This window comes from Dasypus novemcinctus, chromosome 9, assembly GCF_030445035.2.
Source record: "Dasypus novemcinctus isolate mDasNov1 chromosome 9, mDasNov1.1.hap2, whole genome shotgun sequence".
In the NCBI taxonomy this organism is placed as follows: domain Eukaryota; kingdom Metazoa; phylum Chordata; class Mammalia; order Cingulata; family Dasypodidae; genus Dasypus; species Dasypus novemcinctus.
Window position 1 is genome coordinate 56155117 of NC_080681.1, and position 21765 is coordinate 56176881.

A 21765-nucleotide genomic window follows, 5' to 3' on the forward strand; every position below is an offset into this window, starting at 1 on the left:
GCATTGTCAGTATTTAGAAAAGTATGGGGAAATTTAAAAAGGCCTGATAATTACACCGTCACCTCATTTTGGCAGCCCTATAATAATCATTTTCCTGTTTTTTAGAAAGATGCAAAATTCTATAGTGTTGGAATTGAATGTCAAATAAAAAAAAGAAGTCATGTCAGTGCTTGTATACCTTAATACAGCGTTTTTTACAGATGAATTATTACTTCATGTTTTGCTTCTTTGCCTTCACAGTTATTTCACACATACTTTTTGTGAGTAGCCATAAATGATGAAGCATATAAATTTCACAGAACTCACTAAAAAGTGTGAAATCAAGTTTGAGATGTTGAACACTGTTAATTTATTTGTATCATTGGTAAAGGTAGAATGACAGATTAGGATAAAGACATAAGTCAAGCCAGAGGGTGGGAACAGATATTTATCAAGTCTTATTGAGAACCATCTTTCTCCTTTATTCAAATACATGTCACTTTTCAGGAAATAAATCAAACCCATAAAGAAAATCTGGCAATGCAATTAAAAACATATGCCTGCAGGAAGTACATAGTCTAATTTAAAGGTACTATTATTGAACATATCCATGGAAGCGCCAATATAAATTAATGCAAAAAGAATTATCTGACCACAGTATCAAATTCCAATTCTTCCACTAGTGCTAATGAAAAAATGACTCTCCCTCCTTATATATTTATGGATATGTGTGTTTGTATCTATTTCTAATGTAAATTAAATATATAGATGTGTATCAATTATACTACCCATAATATAGTATATTTATTTCTCTGAGGATTAAAAAAAATCGTTAATTTAAATTTATTATTGAATTATGCTTTTTATAGGTTTGAGGGACCACTAGCAAATAATGTCTTCAGGGCAGAAACTTTATTGAAATTTTTGAATGTTTATCTTTCCTATACAAGGAATAATATCTTATTGAGTCTCCAGATTATAGTGAACACATGATAAATGATAGTTCTTTTCCTTCTTCTATTTATGTCCTTTAACAACTTTCTTAAAAATGTAACATCATTTCTTTTATTTGAAATATGTATTTTAATATTCATAATTCCATTTAAGGGAATTTTAAAGAATGGATAATCAGAAAACTTCAAAGAAATGTTGTCTTACTTGATTGGGGTCAGTTTTTCTACCTGTTTCTCAAAAAGATGGAGCCCACATGTGCACAAGGATAGAAATGAGATAGGAAAACTACAGTGCCTGAAAACATTCCAGGAGTTGGAATCTAATGAAAGGAACTTCACTTAATAATAGGAAAAGACATATAAAGGTATTTTTATAATGATGTAGTATAATTCTTCAGCTTCTCTTTATGGCACTTGTCCAAATTCACATGTAAGGAAATGAGAGAATTATTGTGTGTTATCACTGAAAGAATGTAAAGACCCTATAGTCCAAATCCTCATTTTACAGATAAAGAAAAAGAGGCCCCAATCAAGCAAATAACTAACATAGTCACCTAGTGAATTAAAAATGTAGAATGAATTTATGTATGGGCAAGGAAAGCACACTAAAATAAGATTCAAATCTTTAAGTCTTTAATATCTTAAAGGCTGGGCTGGTTTCATGAAAGCAGGGGTCATACGATTTTTTTTTCTTTAAGTTTTTTACATACTGAATATACACTAAAATATTATGTACTATATGCAAGACAAAAATAAAATCAATAAAATGAACATTCATTTACTAATGACCAACCTCAAAAATAATACAGATTAATGCCTTATGTTCATTTCTAATGCATATTTTTTCCATATTTTGCCTATTATTTGAAAAACTATCAGCTAACAAAATTGTACAAAATGCTAAATATAGACCCTATAAAGGAGAAACTTTTTTCAGAATCTCTATAATTTACTTCAGAATAATGCAAAATTTATTCTTTCTTTGAATTTCCCACTAATTGTGATTAACTGATCAATAAATACAAGTGAGCTACAAAATAAGCCTAGCCTTTATTTTTTGCTGAAAAACCTAGTTTTTTTATGTCATACAATTTTAAAAACTGCAGCTATATATGAAGAAGTCTTGATTTAATATAAATAGGACAAAGGCATCTTATATAAACAAAAAGAATAGTGAAAGAGAAAATATGAATAATTAATATAAAACATAAATAACAACATTTATTTAATTTTAGTCAGGTACAAACTATTCTAAGTCTTAAAGAAAGACTGGAATATTTATATATTTTCATTGCTAATTATTGAAAGCCACATTACAGCCTCTTAAGTAAATACAAAGCAGAAATCATAAACCACAAAATCTATGTATCTAGAAAAGAAAACCTCAGCAGGAGGATCTCGCAAAAGAAGATTGTCCAGCTCAGCAGAGTTTTTCACATAAAGATGAGTGATTATGTAATAACGATCACAGCATGGTGGGTAATATTTCAATATTAGGTGAGATGTTATTTATTTTCAGTTCATTCCCTCATCATAATAACGTAAATGGGCCTTTCCTCTCATTTTATTCTCAGTTGAACAGAATTTAAACTAATCTTTAGTTTCACCGAATGCAATGAAAAAAATATTACCCTTATATAACAGTATTTTTGAATATATACACCAATGGTCCTCAGAGTATAGTCCTGGACCAATAGCCACAGCATAATTTGTGAACTTCTCAGAAAAACAAATTCTCTGTTTCCACCCCAAACTTTCTGAGAAATAATTTCTGGAGGAAAGGCCTAGCAATATGCATTTTCACTAGGCCACCAGGAGATTAGGCTGCACACTGATGGAAATTCATGGTAGCAAATGCAATAGTAACTTACAGCTTGCCTATGAAATGTGATTTTAATCTACAGTTTTCAAAGTCCACCAGTCCAATATACTTTTGACTGATATTTGAAATTATACATTCAGAATTGAAGATATCATTGAAAAGAGGAGCAAGCCACACTACAGTTATCCCCTTCTTTCATTTACAGTTGTCAAATGACATAAAATTCTTACATATTTTCATTCAGGTTTCCCTCTACATTATTCCCCTTCAAACTAGGCCCAGGAAATTGGTCAATGACTAGTAATTTACCAAGTCTAGTGATTTAGCTTTTCATTCTCTGACTCTTTTACCTTTCTATGAATTTTTTTTATGTCAAAGTCCATGATACTAAACACTATGAAAGGCTACACTTCATTTTTTAAACAAAATTTTAATGAAGTTTATCATGCATGTACATAACTAAATAGTAAGTATATAGTAGATGTAAACCTGCAAAACAAACATGTATATCATCATACAAGGCTCCCGTACATCACCCCACCACCAACACCTTACATTGTTGTGAGACATTTGTTACCAACTATGAATTAACTATAACCCATATCTTATATTAGGTACATTTTTCTCCCAACTCATTTGTTTATTAACACCCTGAATTAGTATCATATATTTGTTACAGTTCATGACAGAATGTTATAACATTTGTTTTATTGAGGACAGTCCCTCTTCCACCCCTGGATTGCCTGTGTTACACAGTCCCATTCTTTGTACAATCCATTCAAAGTGTACACTCATTGACTCTCATTTTTTTCACAGTTACACTGTCATCACCTCAGTCAATTTTAGAACATGTTATTACTCCAAAAGGAAAAATCCCATGTTACTTTATACTCCTCTATGGCTGCAAAAATATGGTATTACTGTTAACTATAGACCATAGGTTGCATTAGTTGTAATCTCCCCCATGTATTACCATATTCTTAACACTTTGTAGAAGAAGAACATGGTTATATTTATACTATTATCACAATCGTCATCCATCACTTCAATCACTGTGTTATATTTCCCTAGATTGTTCTCTGTTTTTCTCCAACTGACATTTATATCCACAGAATACCCCTTTCAACCATAATCACATGTATAAATCAGCAGTGTTATTTATACTCACCATAGTGTGTTACCATCAACTCTATTCATTTCCACAGTTTTACAATAAACCTTATTAAAATTTTTACATATTTTGAGTATCAGCTCCCATTCTCAACAGATATTTCATCCCCTAGTAACCTATACTCTAGAGTTTACCTCCATGAGTTTTTTTGCTCATTATATTTAGTTCATATTTGTGAGAGACCATGCAATATTTATTTTTTTATATCTGGCTTATTTCACTCAACATAATGAGACATCATATATAAAAATTGGAAAAACTAATATCTCTCAACCTGTATTATTTTAAAATGTATTTTTATTGAAGTATATAATTCATACATGAACATTCATAAACAATAAGTGTAAAGATTGTGAACTTGAAAAAAAATGCATAACATCATACAGGGATCCCATAAATCGACCCTCCACCAACACCTTGCATTGTTGTGAAACACTTGTACAGAGTGTGCAAGAGCATTGTCAAAATATTACTACAAACTAGTCCCTAGCTTACATTTTGTGCATTTTCCCCCCAACCCACCTCATTTTTTAAGAATACGTTTTTATTACAGAGATGTGAACTGACAAAACAATCATGCACATGTATAGAATTCCCATACAACAGTCTTTTACCAATAAACCACATCATGGTGAAATATTAATACAGATTATGAGATAATATCATCAGACTATTACTACCAACCATGGTCCATAGCGTATATTGGCACATTTTTCCATATCCCCCATTATTAACATTATGAACATAGTACCTCTTTGACATTGATGCACGAATAGTATAGTATTGCTGTTAACCACAGTCCATAGGTAACACTGATTGTATTTTTTCCATGCTTCTCCACATCCTATCATCCTGAAATAGTGATGTACACTAATCTAGCTCACAGAAGGACACACTTGCATCTAGATGTACCATCAACCTCAATTCTCATCCAACTTTGTTCACTGTGTTATTCAGTCCCTAAATTATTCTCTAGTTTTCTTTCAATTGATATTTTGCCCTTCATTTTTAAATGTCATTTGTAACTGTTAACCTTAATCACCTAAATATGTGCTCTTAACAGTGTGATGTTACTCTGTCCTGATTTCCTTCTATTTATACTCTGCTAGTTTCTTCAAACTTATAAAAACATATTTGTCTGTTTTTCTTTGGCTTTCACCACTTATTGCTGTATCAAACCACTAATGTCAACCACCCTAGGGTTGTATCTAATGTCCTCTTTTTATTAATGTATTTTTTTAAATATACTTAGGTTACACAAAATGTTGCACAAAGTGAAAAGGATTCCCATATGCCCCACTCCCCATACTTCCTACCCTTCCCCACATTAACAATTTCTTTCATTCGTGTGATACATTCACTGCAATTGATGAACACATTCAGAGCATTGTCACAAAGCATGGATTATAGTTTACACTGTAGTCCACACTCTCTCCCATTCAATTTACAGGCTATGGCAGGACATACAGTGGCCTGTATCTGTCATTTCAATGTCATTCAGGACAACTCCAAGTCCCCAAAACGCCTCCATTTTGCACCTCTTTTTCCCTCCCCCTGCCTTTAACACCTTTAGTGGCCACTGTCTCCCCATCAATGATATAATTTCTTCCATTGCTGGAATCACAATACATTTATAGTAGAATACCTGTAAGTCTACTTCAGTCCATATTTTATTCCCTAATCCAGAGTGTTCTGGTATGGTGATGACCACTCCACCTCCAAATGAGAGGGGACTTCGATCCCATACAGCTGATGGATGAGACTCTCTTGCTTGCAGTTGCGGACTCTCTCAGTTCCTTGGTATGTTGGTTGTCCATCCTCACCTCCTTGTTAGTTGTTTTGAGTGAGTCCAGTGACCTGGAGAGTAGGTGTTGCAACTCTGCTGAGGCTCAGGACCCAGCTGGCACATGGCCAGCCCAAAGATTCAAGATTCCTGGATGTACAACTACCAACTCCAGCACCAACCATAGGTTCAAATAGAAGGGACAAAAGAAGCATGTGTAGAGAAGTCACGACTGAGTCCAACTCTGTCATGCTCGGGAGCACAAACTCCAAAGCAAGGCTGAAAGCAAGGCACCAAAGCTGGAGCTATCTGCCATGATCATAGGACCTGGGAGTCTCCATAGCCCTCAGGAGCCCCACTATTTGGGGTAGAATCTACTTTGGCACTCCATGAGATCCTGCTGAGATATGCATAAGTATTACCTCTGGGATGAACTCTACTCACTTTGAAGTCTCTTAGCCATATAAACTTATTTGCCTTTAACTTTCCCCCCTTTTATTCAAGGTCTTTTTCCAGTTGTATTGCTAGTTCATGTTTGGTAGTAACTCTTTGGTGCCAGGGATGCCCATCACCAGGAGTCATGTTCCATGCTGGGAGACGGTAATGTACTTTGTTTGGCTCAGAGAGAAGCCACAATTGAGCAACATGGAGGCTCTCAAAAGGTAACTCTTAGGCACCCTACAACCCTAGGCTAAGTTGTAATTTCAAGAGCAAAGGCTTATAAGCACAATCTTCAATAATTGAGGGCCCATCAATGGGTTATCTTTCTTCACTAGTCATTGCCATGCACTTAGGGGATTGTTGCTGCTCTCTTAGAGAATGTGATGGAGCTCCCCAGGATGGAAATTCAATATTATTTTGGTTATTGTATAAATTTCTACTCACTATGACACTGCTTCATGAACATTTGAACACATTTATATACTTTACACGTATGTCCAGGTGAATTTCCTCTCATGTATCCCCCATCACTGACACCCCACACCAATGATCCTCCCCTACCACAGTTGTAACCTTTCGGTGGTCCAAAACTTCTCCAAAATGAAGCCAAGAATATTGCCAAATATAATTAATAGATAATTGATAGGTTTAAACATTAGAAATAAAATACATAATAATTTAGAAAAACTAAATTAAAATTTTAAATTTGGGATATTAAAAAAATGAAAAACTTGGGAAACTGACTTGGCCCAATAGATAGGACATCTGCCTACCACGTGGGAGGTCCAAGGTTCAAACCCTGGGCCTCTTTGACCCATGCGGAGCTGGCCTATGCACAGTGTTGATGCACGCAAGGAGTGCCGTGCCACGCAGGGGTGTCCCCCACATAGGAGAGCCCCACGCAAAAGGAGTGAGCCCCATAAGGAGAACCGCCCAGCGTGAAAGAAAGTGCAACCTGCCCAGGAATGGCACCGCACACACGGAGAGCTGACACAAAATGACACAACAAAAAGAAACACAGATTCCCAGTGCCGCTGATAAGGATAGAGGCGGTAACAGAAGAACACACAGCGAATGTACACAGCGAGCAGACAACTGGGGGGGGGGGGAGAGAAATAAATTAAAAAATAAATCTTTAAATTAAAAAAATGAAAAATTTTAAGAAAATTTTTTTGACATTTTGCCTTTCATCACTGTAATATCTGTTGTCCTATATGTACAGTGACATTTTCCTCCATTTCTTCCCCAGTGTTTTTTTTTTCATTTTATCTTTGAAGAAGTTTTAGGTCACAGTAAAGGCACTTACAGAATACAGAGGACACCCATATAACCAATATTCTCTCCCATTTCCACCCTCCCATATCAACAAATTTTTTTATATGTGGATGGTATATTTGTTACAACTGATGTACAAATATTGAAGCATAGCCACCAACCATAGTCAGTGGTTTACATTATGGTCTACACTCTAGACCACACACTTTTATAAATTTTTTATGAAATTCAATAATGTCTGTGTCCATCATTGCAAGGCCATGCAGAATACTTCCATTGTCCCTCAAATGCCTCCCTTCTCCTCCCCCTATGGCCCATGGTGACCACCAAGCTTCTCTCCTTGAAGGACAAGATTTATAGTTACTTGCAACAAGACTGAGGGCTTGATACACTGGTCTGTCCTCCCCTACTAGGAACCACTTACACTCTAGAGACACTTGCCCCTCTGCTGAGAACATTTCAGGCCTCCCCAGAATGGGAGTCCAACTCCTTCCCTCATTATGTGGGTCTCCACCCACTGATACAACACACTATGACAAAATCATCGATGCATACATTCTCTAGAAGACTGCCCCAGGTATGCCCTGTCCAAAATGCCCACCATCCAACACCCTAACCCAGTAACCCTTCTTTGTCATATAGCCATAAGAGATTTCCCAACATTGTAGTTTCAACCATACACCTGCCAATCCTCAGTGTTCACCTGCTTCTTCCCCCAACCCTATCCCAGTTCCATGGACCATCCAATTCACCCTACCCACACTACCCACCTGTCAAGCTGTACCACACAACTCAATAGTATTATTATACCCCCTGTCAACTACTCACTTCCACCTTATAGATGTTGCCGGTATGAACACTGGCTCACAAACTTTTACTCCATTTCTATTTCCTGTAAACCTATCTTCCAGACTCTAGCTCTCTGAGTCTGCTTGAATTGTTTAATTCATATCAGTGAGGCTATGTAATATTCATCCTTCAATACCTGGCATGCTTCACTCAACATAAGGTCCTCAAGAACCCCCATCCTACCCCTTGTGTTAGTACTGCATTGCTTCTTACAGCTAAATAAAATTCAATTTTATGTATATACCACATTTTGTTTAGCTATTCATCTCTTGATGGGCATTTGGGTTGATTCCAACTTTTGGCAATAGTGAATAATGCCATAATGAGCATTGGTGTGCACATATCTGTTCATGTCCTTGTTTTCAATCCTGCTGTGTAACTACCCAGCAGTGGAAAATTGCTAGATCATATGGCAGTTCTATGGTTAGTTTGTTGAGACACAGGCAAACTGTCCTCTACAATGGCTGGACCATTCTACATCACCAGCAATGGATGAAGGTTCCCATTCTTCCACATTCTCTCCAACACTTGAAGTCCTCTGTTATTTTAATGGCCACGAGTCTAATGGGTATAAGATGATATCTAATCATAGTTTTGATTTGCATTTCCCTAATAGCTAGTGATGTTGAGCATCTTTTCATGTGATTTTTAGCTATTGTAATTCTTCTTTGGAGAAGTGTCTGTTCAAATCACTTGCCCATTTTTCAAATGGGTTGTTTGTCTTTTTATTTTTGAGATATAGGATTTCTTTATATATGCTGGATATTAGGTTCCTAGCAGATATATGGTCACCAAATATTTTCTCCCATTGGGTAGGCTGTCTTTTCACTTTATTAACAAACTCCTTTGAGGTGCAAAAGTTTTTAATTTTCAGGAGGTCCAATTTATCTATTTTTTTTCACTTCTTTATGTGTGAAATTCATGAAATCTTTTCCTATTATAAAGTCCTGTAGATGCTTCCCTACATTAGCTTCCAAGGTGTTTATGGTCTTGGATCTTATATTTAGATCTTTGATCTATCTTGAGTTGATTTTTGTGTAAGGCATGAGATGGTGTTCTTCTCTCATTTTTTTTTTTCTTAGATTTCTTTTTTTTTATTTTTTAATTTTTTATTTTTTTAATTGATTTTGTAAAAATATTACATTAAAAAAAATATATGAGGACCCCTTCAACCCCACCACTCCCACCCCACCACTTCCCCCTCCCAGCAACACTCATTCCCATCACCATGACACATCCATTGCATTTGATAAGTACGTCTCTGGGCACCTCTGCACCTCATGGTCAATGGTCCACATCATGACCCATACTCTCCCCCATTCCATCGAATGGGCCCTGTGAGGATTTACAATGTCTGGTGATTGCCCCTGAATCACCATCCAGGGCAGCTCCAAGTCCCTAAGACACCTCCACATCTCGTCTCTTCCTGTCATTCCCCATACACATTAGCCACCATGTCTACTTTTCCCACTCCAATGCCACCTTTTCTCTGTGGACATTGAATTGGTTGTGTCCATTGCACTTCTTTGTCAAGAGGAGGCTCAGATTCCTCATTGATACTGGATGCAATCCTCTCGCTTTCAGTTGTAGGCACTCTAGCCTCCATATTGTGGTGGTTGTCCTTCTTCAACTCCATCTTAGCTGAGTGAGGTGAATCCAATAAATCAGATTGTAGGTGTTGGAGTCTGTTGAGGCTCAGGGCCTGGCTATCACATTGTCAGTCCAGAGATTCAGATCCCCTAAATATATCTTAAACCCCGACACCAACTACAACTCCAGCACAGTAGCATGAAAGTCTTAAGAAGAGAGATCCCATCTGAGTCCAGATTCATCACGCATAAACACCAGCTCCAAAGAAGGGCCATCTGACATGGCAGTTAATCCCATCTGCCATGACCATAGCACCCATGGGCCTCTTTAGCCCTCAAAGGAACAAATATCTGGGGGTTGTATCTACTTTATCTGTCTTAGACTCTGCTCAGTTGTGCATAAGGGCAATCCTTCTGACAGCCTCCAGACTCTTTTTTAGAGACTCGTAGCCATATAAACTCATTTCTCCTCTCATTCTTTTGGATATAGATATCCAGTTCTCCAAACACATTTTGTTGAAGAGGCCATTCTCTCCAAGTTGAGTGGGCTTGGTGACCTTGTTGAATATCAGATGACTGTATATATGAGGATCTATATCAGAACTCTCAATTCAGTTCCCTTGGTTGGTATGTCTATCCTTGTGAAAATACCATGCAGTTTTTAAAAATATATTTTTTATTTATTTTTAAAAGATACACAGTTGACATAAAATGTTACATAAATTTTTTTTAGGAGATTCCTATATACCCCACTCTCCATACCTCCTAATTTTCCCACATTAACAATTTCTTTCATTAGTGTGGTACATTCATTACATACATTATATAATTGATGAACAAATTTTGGAGATTTAGCACACAGTATGGATTATAGTTTACATTGTAGTTTACTCTCTCTGCCACTGCCTTCTGTAGGTTTTAATCACTGTAGCTTTGGAGTATGTTTTAAATTCAGATAGTGTGTTTCATCCAGTTTCATTTTTATTTTTCAATATGTCACTGGCTGTTCAGAGTTAGCTCTTCCAAAGAAATTTCACAGTTAGTTTTTCTAATTCAGGAAAAAATGCTATTGATTTTTATTGGGATTTCATTAAATCTGTAGATAAGTTTGGGTAAGATAGACATCTTAATGATGTTTAGTCTTCTCATCCATGAACAGGAAATATTCTTCCATTTATTTAATTCTTCTTTGATTTCCTTTAACAGTGTTGTGTAGTTTTATGCATATACATAATTTATAATTAGTTAAATTTATTCATTGGTATTTGATTATTTTAGTTGTTATTGTAAATGGAATTTTTTTGTTGATTTCTTCCTCAGATTGGTCATTATTGGTGTACAGGAATGCTACTGATTTTATACATTGATCTTACAACCTGCAACTTTATTGCACTAATTTATAAGCTCTAGAAGCTATGTTGTAGATTTCTCAGGGTTTTCTATGTATAGGATCATGTCATCTGCAAATAGTGAAATTTTGACTTCTTCCTTTCCAATTTGGATGACTTTTATATGTTTTTCTTGCATAAGTGCTCACACAAGTCCTAACAATGTTAAATACTAATGGTGATAGTGGGCATCATTGTCTTGTTCTGGGTCTTAGAGGGAAAGCTTTTAGGATTTCACCATTATATATGGCATCAGTTGTGGGTTTTTCATATATACCCTTTGTCATGTTGAGGAAGTTTCCTTCTATTACTATCCTTTGCAGTGTTTTTATCAGGAAAGGGAGCAGTATTTTGTCTAATGCTTTTTCTGTGTCTATGGAGATGATCATGTGATTTTTTTCTTTGGATCTGTTTATGTGGTTTATTACATTGATTGATTTTCTTATGTTGAAACTTCTGCATATGGGAGATGAAACACACTTGGTCATGGTGTATAACTCGTTTTATGTGTTGTTGAATATGATTAGCAAGTATTTTGTTGAGGATTTTAGCATATATGTTAATTAGAGAGATTGGTCTATAATTTTCCTTTCTTGTGGTGTCTTTGTTTGACTTTGGTATTAGGGTAATGTTGGCATCATAAATGCACTAGGCAATTTTCCTTCTACTTCAATTTTTTGGAAGAGTTTAAGCAGGATTGGTGTTAGTTCTTTCTGGATGTTTTCCCTGGGCTCTGCTTAGTTGGGAGGTTTTAGATGACTAATCCAATCTCTTTACTTGTGATTGGTCTGTTGAGTTCATCTATTTCTTCTTTCATCAATGTAAGTTGCATATGTGTTTCTATGAATTTGTCATTTCCTCTAAATTATCCATCTTGTTGGCATATAATTTTTTAAAATATCTTCTTATGATACTCCTTATTTATGTAAGGTCAGTGATGATATCCCCTTCCTTGTTTCTTATTTTGTGTATTTGCATCTTTTCTCTTTTTTTCTTTGTTAGTCTAGCTAAGGGTTTATCAATTTTATTGATATTCTCAAAGAACCAGCTTTTGATTTACTTTATTTTTTCTAGTGTGTTTTTATTTTCTCTTTTAGTTCTGCTATGATTTTTGTTATTTCCTTCTTTCTATTTCCCTTGGACCTATTTTGTTGTTCTTTTTATAAATCCCCTAGGTGTGCAGTTAGGTCTTCAATTTTAGGTCATTCTTCTTTTTTGATATGTGTTTATGGCTATGAATTTCCCTCTAAGTACAGCTTTTGCTGTATCCCATAAATTTTGATATGCTGTGTTGTCATTCTCATTCTTTTCAAGGTTGTTACTGATTTCTTTTGTAATTTCCTCATTGATTCACTGTTTGTCTAAGAGTGTGCTGCTTAACCTCCAAATCTTTGTGTCTAATCTGGTCGAAAGAAATTACTTTTTATAATTTTAATCTTTCTGAATTAATTGAGAGTTGTTATGTGGCCTAGCATGCGATCTATCTTGGAGAATGATCCATGTGCCCTCGAGCAGAAAGTATATCCCACTGTATATGGGTGTAGTGTTCTGTATGTCTTTTAGGTCCAGATCCTCTAATTTATTATTAAAATCTTAATTTCTTTATAGATTCTCTGTAGAGATGTTCTGTCTAATGGTGATAATGGTATATTAAAGCCCCCCACAATAATTATAGAGGTCTCTATTTCTCCACTTTCTTTTCCATTGTTCATGTATTTTGAGGCACACTGGTTAGGTTAGTAAATGTTTATGATTTTTCTTTCTTTGTGAAAGATTACTCCTTTTATTAATATATAATGTCTGTTTTTGTGTCTTAAAAGTGTTTTTCATTTAAACTCTATTTTGACTGATATTGGCCTGTTTTCTTTTCTTAGGCACTGCCTATATATTCAGGAGTTTTTGGCATTTTATTTGAGAAAGTGGCAGTACTCTCCATTATGGGATTTTCATATTTTGTTGGCCATTGTGTGGGTTTTTATCTATTGAGAAAGCATACCTATGACAACATGAATACATTCATATCCCAGAGAGGTATGTTTTATGTACATTTTTGCCTATATATCCTCCCACCTTTGACATTCTGTACTAGTGACATATTTTTTTATAGATCCTGAAAGAACATTTTTATAATTAGAAGAAAGTTTCTTAAACAGGATTATGCACACTATATTAGGCACTTAACATGATTTTAGTTAGTATCTGAATAAGAGTCATAAATAGAAGGGGTAACAGTAAATTATGAGTTTGGGGAGAGGAAATTTGAACAGGAAGATATAGCTAAATAAATTGCATATAGTTATTTTCAATGATTATCTGAACATTTTTCCACTTAATTCTTTGAATATTTATATCTTTCTACCGGTAGCAGTTTGACATGGTTATGAATTAAAAAAAAATAGATATTGGATTATCTTTGTAATCTGGTCTGTACCTGGGCTTGCTTAAGTTATGATTAGGGCTTTGACTGGGCCATGTCATTAGGGCATTGAGTCCCCACCCACCAGATAAAAGGTTTGGCAAAAGACAGAATTGAGGGTTCTTAATGTTGGAGATTTGATGTTGGAGTTTGATACTAAAGTCTTAAACTGGTGCCCTGGGAAGTAAGCACACAGAGGAAAGAGAAGCAAGCCCCAGGAAGAAAGGAAATTTGAACACAGAGAGAAGCAAGACCCTGGAAGGGAGGAACCCAGAAAGCCTGAACCCTTGAGAGTCGGCAGCCTACTTGCTTAAACACGTGAAAACATACTTTGGTGAGGGAAGTAACTTATGCTTATGGCCTGGTATCTGTAAGCTCCCATCAAAAATCAACCAATTTTGGGTATTTTGCATAGTACCCCCTTGACTGACTAATACACTCCCCATTTAGTATATTACAATTTCTAGCATTTTCTTTAGTAACTAACACATATTAAGCCACATATAAATATTTACTGGTGTTTTATTGCATTATGAGTAATTAATAATAATTGATAAATTTTTTAATTCTTTCCACTCTGTACCTAGGTAAGATCCGGTTCATTTGATAGAGTCAGAGAGAGCAGGAACAGAAATTTAGAACAAAAGCCTAATAGTCAAAAATAGAGGTAGTAGAAGAGGACATTCTTGAAACGCATAGGAAAGGAGAAGGTTTCTGGGCTGCTGCAGTGAGGCAAATCAATAGCAAAGAAAGATGTTAAAAGGGTTGAGGCAGGCCTGTGTAATCAGCTAACATTTTTAATCTTTCCTACCCATGATAGACTTAAAACCATATAAACATACATGCACACATAAACTTACAATGGCAAATGACTCCAAACTTAGAATACTATATATTTGTGGCCATGATTACTTTGCTGTAAGCTGAGCCATTTCTACAAGCCCCATGTTCACTAACTTCTATCCATGGCTGAGAATAAAAGGTTCTCAGCCCTGGGGCAACAGTCAGGCAAAATGCATCATCACCCTAAACATGTAGACAGGAATGATCACAAGCATCTAGCACTCCCAATTCAGTTAGAATATAACAGTTAAGTATGTCCTTGACCTGAGCACTAAGCACTGGCAAGGGCAATTTGGTAAAAGAGAAAAGAAGTGAAATAAGTTAGCTATACTGTAGAGAAAGACAGCAGAGTCAGAGAGTTACCATCCCAATGGAATAAGTTGGAGAGGAACTGGGACAAAAGGAACACAGTAAAGACTGGTCTCATTTATCTAGATGGTGAATAAAGCATTTAAATGAGCAACTGATACAAACCAATTGTTTCCTTTCTGACTCAGTATCACAGTAACTATTCCCTTTGAATTGACTTACTAGAGTTTTAAGTATATCCATGGGAAAAAAAATACCAAGAAAATTAAGCAGCTACTCTATAAATGGAGGGAAAGAAAGCTTTCAGGTGGCACCAGCACCAGAGTGCATATTGCAGAATGTCTTCCAAGGATAGCTATATAATTTTTGTTGCAAGTTCAAATACACACACATGCACACACGCACACATACAGAAAGGCCTGTTATTGTAGAGGTCTACAGAGTGATAATAGGTCTTTAACTATTCAAACATTATCGCGCTAGACTCAGACTCACAAAAAACTTTGGATCTCTCATTGGCTCAAAACTGAGAGAAACCTGACATTATTTTTTCAAGTGTAATTGTCTAAAATAGGCTTAAATTTATTTTCTATAACATGGAATATATTATTATATATTTTATATTTTCCAATAATCACTTAAAATATGTCTTCTTTATAGCAGAATATTTTCCTGGGATTAATTAATCAAAGATACAATATCTTATAGATTTCTTATATATAAAAAGCCACATAAATTAAGATTGATGGTATTTGGAGTGGTGCCCTAAATCTTCTAAATGCATCTTATTTTGTGCTATTAAAAATTTTAGAATATCAAAGGATGAAATAGAGTCTCTGGGCAAAACACCAACAAAAACAACTTCTCCTAACCCCTATGTCATATAAAGAAATTGGGAGATGACTGAAGAGCATATTGTAACATCGTGTGATGCTCTTCTGTATTTTTAAGAGAGATCATTGATTATTTTCGTGGTTTGGTCAAAGTCGTCAAAGTCAAGTGGTCAGTAAAACATTGCAAGTTTTTGGGAACCAGATTATTCTTTATCTTTTAGTACATTTCTTGAGGATTTTAAGGGACCAGGGAAATGGCATGATGGATCTTGTCTCTGGTAATAGATATCTTTACTTCAATATACGATACTCCTGATATGAAATCAGTGAGGTTCTTCCTATGCCACTGAGCACTTCTTTCATAGTCACATCTGTCCATGGGTGGGTTGAAGCACTCAAAATATATTGGCAACCCTGGTAGTTTAGATTTCTTAGATGTAGGATACAACTTGGATTTCTGTGACATGGCGAAGAATGAATTCATGTTAGTAAACATACTTAAATAACCCAGATGTGAAAATGATCTCCTACTAATATTTCACTTCTTTTAAAACATATTTCATATATTCTCATCAACAGGTAAAGCCATTGCTTTTGTGAAAATGCAGTATAGTTCAGAATATTGTAATCTTCTCTATGTTTTAATTGTACTTTATACTAGTAGGTATCTACTCTTCCCATTCAAGTAGGGAACTTAATTTTTTTTTAATGTATTGAAATATATCGCTCATACATAAGCATACGTAAACAATAAGTATATAATGTTGTGAACTTACAAAACAAACATATATAACATCAAACATACATAACATCTCACTCTACCATCAATAACTTGCATTGTTTTTAAACCTTTTTAACTAATGATTAAAGAGCATTGTCAAAATATTACTACTAAACAAAGTATTTTTCACCTAACTAATCCTATTATTATTATCTTTATATCATTTATATGTGAATATACATAAACAATTAGGTGTATAGTAAAAGTTGTGAACTTACAAAGCAAGCATGCATAACATTATACAGGGGTCCCATACAGCAACCCTCCACCAACACCCTGCAATGTCATGAGACATTTGTTACAAATTGTGAAAGAATATTTTCAAAATCTTACTACTAATCATAGTCCTTATCTTACATGTGGTGTGTTTTCCCCCCAACCCACCCTATTATTATTTTTTAAATATATTTTTTATGACAGAAGTTGTAAACTTATAAAACAATCATACACATGTGCAGAATTCCCAAACAACACACCTCCATCAACACACCACAATGTGGTGTGTCATTTACTACAGATAAAATAATATCATGATTATTACCAATTCCATAGTGTACATTTGACTCACATTTTCCATACTGCCTCACAGTATATCTTTTGCATAGATGCAAGAATATTATGTTATTTACTAACCACAATCTATAGGTCACTCCAGCTATATTTTTCCCATGCTTCTCCACATTCCATCATCCTGCAGTAGTGATATACATTTGTTCTAGCTAACAAAGAACACTCTTGCATCTGTACTATCAACAACAATACTCATTCATCTCTGGGTTTACTGTGTTATTCAGTGCCTAGATTATTCTCTAACATTCTGTCAGTTGGCATTTACATTCCTAGACTACCATTTTCAGTCACATCCCCATTTATAAACAAGCTATCACTCACTGTGTGTTACCATCCACTCTATACATTTCCACACTTTTACAGGAAAGCTAATTAAAACTGCTACATACATTAGACATCAGTAGTCCACTCAATCCTTCTCTTACCTCCTTTAAGAATCCACCACCTACCAGCAGGTCTTGAAGATATTTTCCTACAATTTCTTCTAGAAGTTTTATGGTTCTTGCTTTTATTTTTAGTTTTTTTTTTAAAATTCATTTTGAGTTAATTTTTGGAGAAGGTGTGAGATAGGGGTCCCCTTACCTTCTTTCAGCTATGGATGTCCAATTCTTTCAGCATCTTGTGTTGAATGGATTGTTCTACCCGAGCTGTGTGAGTTTGACAGGCTAGGCAAAAATCACTTGACCATACCTGTGAGAGTCTGTTTCTGAACCATAAATTTGGTTCCATTGGTCTACTGTGTCTGTCTTTAGGCCAGTACCATGCTGTTTTTACCACTGTAGGTAGGTATTATGATTTAAAGTCTGGAGATAAGGGTTCACTTTTCCTTTTTATGATGTTTCTGGCTATTTAGGACTCCTACCCTTCCAAATAAATCTAATGTTCATGTTTTCAATTTTTTCTTTAATGCTGGTGGAATTTTTTATCAGGATTGCATTAAACCTGTATATCAATTTGAGTAGAATTGGCATCTTGATGATATTTAGTCTTCCAGTCCATGAGCATGGAATGTTCTTCCAGTGATTTAGAAGCTTTTTTGATATGTTTTAAGATTGAGTTGCAGTTTTCTGAATACAAATGCTTTACATTATTGGTTAAGTTATTCCTGATGCTTTGAGTTTTAACTGTCATTTTATTTTCACCACTCTTTTGAACCTTTAGTTACTTTTATTAATATAATCTTCATTTCTAGACTCTCTTCCAGGCCCCTATCTCCTGTCTTTTCAGGCTCTAGCACACCCTTTAGTATTTCCTGAAAATTGGGTCTCTTGTTTATAAATTCTTTCAGTTTCCATTCTGTAAATATTCTAATTTCACCCTCATTTTTGAAAGACAGTCTTGCTGGATATAAGAGTCTTGGATGGAAGTTATTCTCTTGTAGTATCTTAAGCATATCAGACCACTGTCTTCTTGCCTTCATGATTTCTGTTGAGAAAGCAACACTTAATCTTATTGGATATCTCTTATATGTTGTGCATTGCTTTTCTCTTGCTGCTCTTAGAATTCTCTTTGTCTTTGGCCTTGGACTTATGTGTCTTGGAGTTGGTCTATTTGCATTTTTTCAGATGGGAGTATATTGCGTTTCTTGGACATGGATATCTATGCCCTTCAATAGGGTTGGGAAATTTTCTACCATTATTTCTTAATAAATATTCCTTCTTCCCCTTTTCCCTTCTCTTCTCCTTATGACATGTATGTTTGCATGCCTTTTGCTGTCATTTAGTTCCCTGAGACCTTGTTCAATGTTTTCCATTCTTTTCTTCATCTATTCTTTCCTATGCTCACTTTCAGAGGCCATTTCTTCAAGCTCACCAGTCCTTTCTTCTGCCTCCTCAAATCCGCTATTATGTGATTCCAATGTTTTTTAAAATTTCATTGATTGTCCCTTTCATTCCCATAAGATCTGCTATTTTTCTATGTATTCTATGTATGCTTTCAAATACTTCTTTCTGTTCATCCAATGTCTTCTTAATATCCTTAATCTCTTTAGCCATCTCTTTGAATTTATTAAGAAGATTTGTTTGAACATCTATGATTAACTGCCTCAATCCTTTATGTCATCTGGAGGCTTATCTTATTCCTTTAACTGGGCCATAGCTTCCTGTTTCTTTGAGTGGATTGTAAATTTTGTTGTTGGTGTCTTCACATCTGGTTACCTAGAGTATTTATTCTGGGTGCAGTTTTTCTCTTTAGTTTGGGGCTTCCTATCATTTCTCCCTTACTGGTTGTACAGTAGGAGTCAAGCATGTAGTTGGTGCTGTAAGCTGTGGAGACTCAATCTGCCCTCATTGCACTAGGGACCAATGAAGCTTCTTCCAACTTTCTTCCTTTGCCAGGGTAAGGGACAGAGTCATAGCTATGTAGAATAATCCAAGTGCAGGCCTAGACTGTAGTTGCCCCGAGAGACTGATGAAGATTCACATCCTTTTCTCCCCTGCCTGGGGCGGGGATGGAGCTGCAGGTATAGGCAGCAATCTATGCAATGCAGGTCCAAGATGACCACAGTTGCCCTGGCAGACTTCTGATTTTCAGTCTATGCCAGCCAAAATTACCTGCAGTTACCTGTATAGGCTGGTGCAGGGTTCCTCAGCCTCCTCCCAGCCAGGGGCAGGGCTGAAGGCTAGGTTAAGGCTACAGGCTGATCTGCATGAAAGAAACTGTTTCCTGCCAACACTGGCAGTTTCAGTCAGCCCAGCTTCCCTTCAGGCTGGGGTAGTATCAGTATGGTGGCTACTGGCCACTTTCTGACTTGGGCTGGTTCACACCCCAGCTGTGCCCAGGGTTATCTCTTAGCCTATCAAGTCTACTAATCAGTAACTGAAATCAGCAGCCAACTGTCTCCTCCTCCCCTGTTTCTGGGAAATGGAGTTTCCCCTTCCAATTACAGAATAGTACCTGCTCATGCCGCCAGAGTAGAATAATCACAGGCCTCCGCGGCTTTGTCAGTAATTTCCCAGAGAAGTTGGTGCAGGCCCTGCAGTTTCCTCCCTGCTGGAGGTGACACTGGGATCTAGGCTAGACTTGCAAAATGATCTGGATGGAAAGAAGCCGATCCCCACCAGCACTGTGGTTTTCAGTCTGCCCTGTTTCCCCTTGTGCCAGGCATGGAGTTAATATGGCAGCTCCCAGCCTCTTTCTGACTTGGGCAGACTCAAACTTTAGCTGTTCTCAGGATTACACTGTAGCCCCCAGAATTTACTCATCAGTAACTGAAATTGGTGCCCAACTATTTCTTCCTCTCCCATTTTAGGGAAGTGAAGCTTTTAATTCCAGCCACGGAACAGCTCCTAAGGTGGCTTGTGTCTCTGGTGGAGGATGGGCACTGGCCTCTGGGGCATGGAGAGCTTTACTTATGATTCTTCTCTGCAGATGGGCAGTCTTCTCCTTCCATTCCTTCAAGAATGTTGCAGGATGCTCTTCTGGTTTCTTGGAGTTCCCATACAGATGCTTCAGTTACCACCAGAGAGCTCTGGTTATTTGCTAACTGCCCTGGAGCAGGACCTGACTCAAGGAGCTACTTACTCCATGGCCATCTTGTTGGTTCGTCTCTAGAGAACTTAATTTTTTGAGGTATTCACATGCATTTTAATGGAGTTTCCCCCCTTTTTGTATCTTTTCTATCACAAAGAATCAATTTTTTTATAAAATAGTATTTGTTATTTAAATATACTATACTGTAAGAAGTCTAAAGCTCTGGAATTATGTTCATAAAAATATGTGTTCTATTATAGAATTTTATTTTTAACTAGACAATAATAGAAAAGACAATTAAAAACTAAAGAAACTCCATTTGTTTTTAACCTAGGACCCAAAAGGAACTACACTAGCAACTGATTTAAAGAAAAAATCAGTGTAAGCATTTTCAGCCCATTACAAATAGAAACAGCTGCATTACCAACCCCTCAGAGACAGAACTGATAATGAAAATGTTACAGACCTTTAAGTGGAGCATCTCTGCCAGACAAGGTTATAATAGTGAACTTACATTAGGGAAGAAAGCATACAGTATTTATGATTTGCAATTTTAACTTGTGTTTAAAGTGGTACAGGAGGATTCATAGGGGATTTAATGTTCTAGGAAATCTATTTGGTCAGTACTGAAAGATTTTATGACCTTTCATTAAGACTTGAAAGTTTAACTGTACAGATTGTGCACTGAATGCAAATCATGCTATTTTGTGCTGCCTGTCCTCTGAAAATATCTAATGCCACAGATGAAAGAGGCAGTTAGAGAAGCCTTGTGTTTTAAAGAGACAGACATCAGAGGTGATAAATACAATATTCATCAAAGGACTTACAGAGTACAAAGTTCTAAATGAAGAACCCATATCATTGTTTATTCTTTTCAAATTTATACTCTATGACAACCAAAACAACCACACTTAACATGCCTGACATGTACTTTGTTTTAATTTCCTAGGCTGCAAATATGATGAAATGGGTTAGATTAAACAATGGAAATTTATTAACATTTTAAAGCTAAAAGAAAATCCAAATCAACATGACAAGGTGATGCTCTTTCCCCAAAGACCAGCATGCTAAGGCTGGCTGTTGGTCATCTTTGGTCCTTAGCTTGTCACATGGCACATGGTATCTTCTGGTCTTTCCTTTCTTTTCCAGTTTCCATTGATTTCAGCTTCCAGTTGCTTCCTCTGCTGCTTTCTGTTTCTGTCTGAATTTCACTTTGCTTATAAAGGACTCCAGTAATAGGATTAAAAATCCATCTTGACTGAGGTGGACTATGCTTTCTTAACTATAATAAC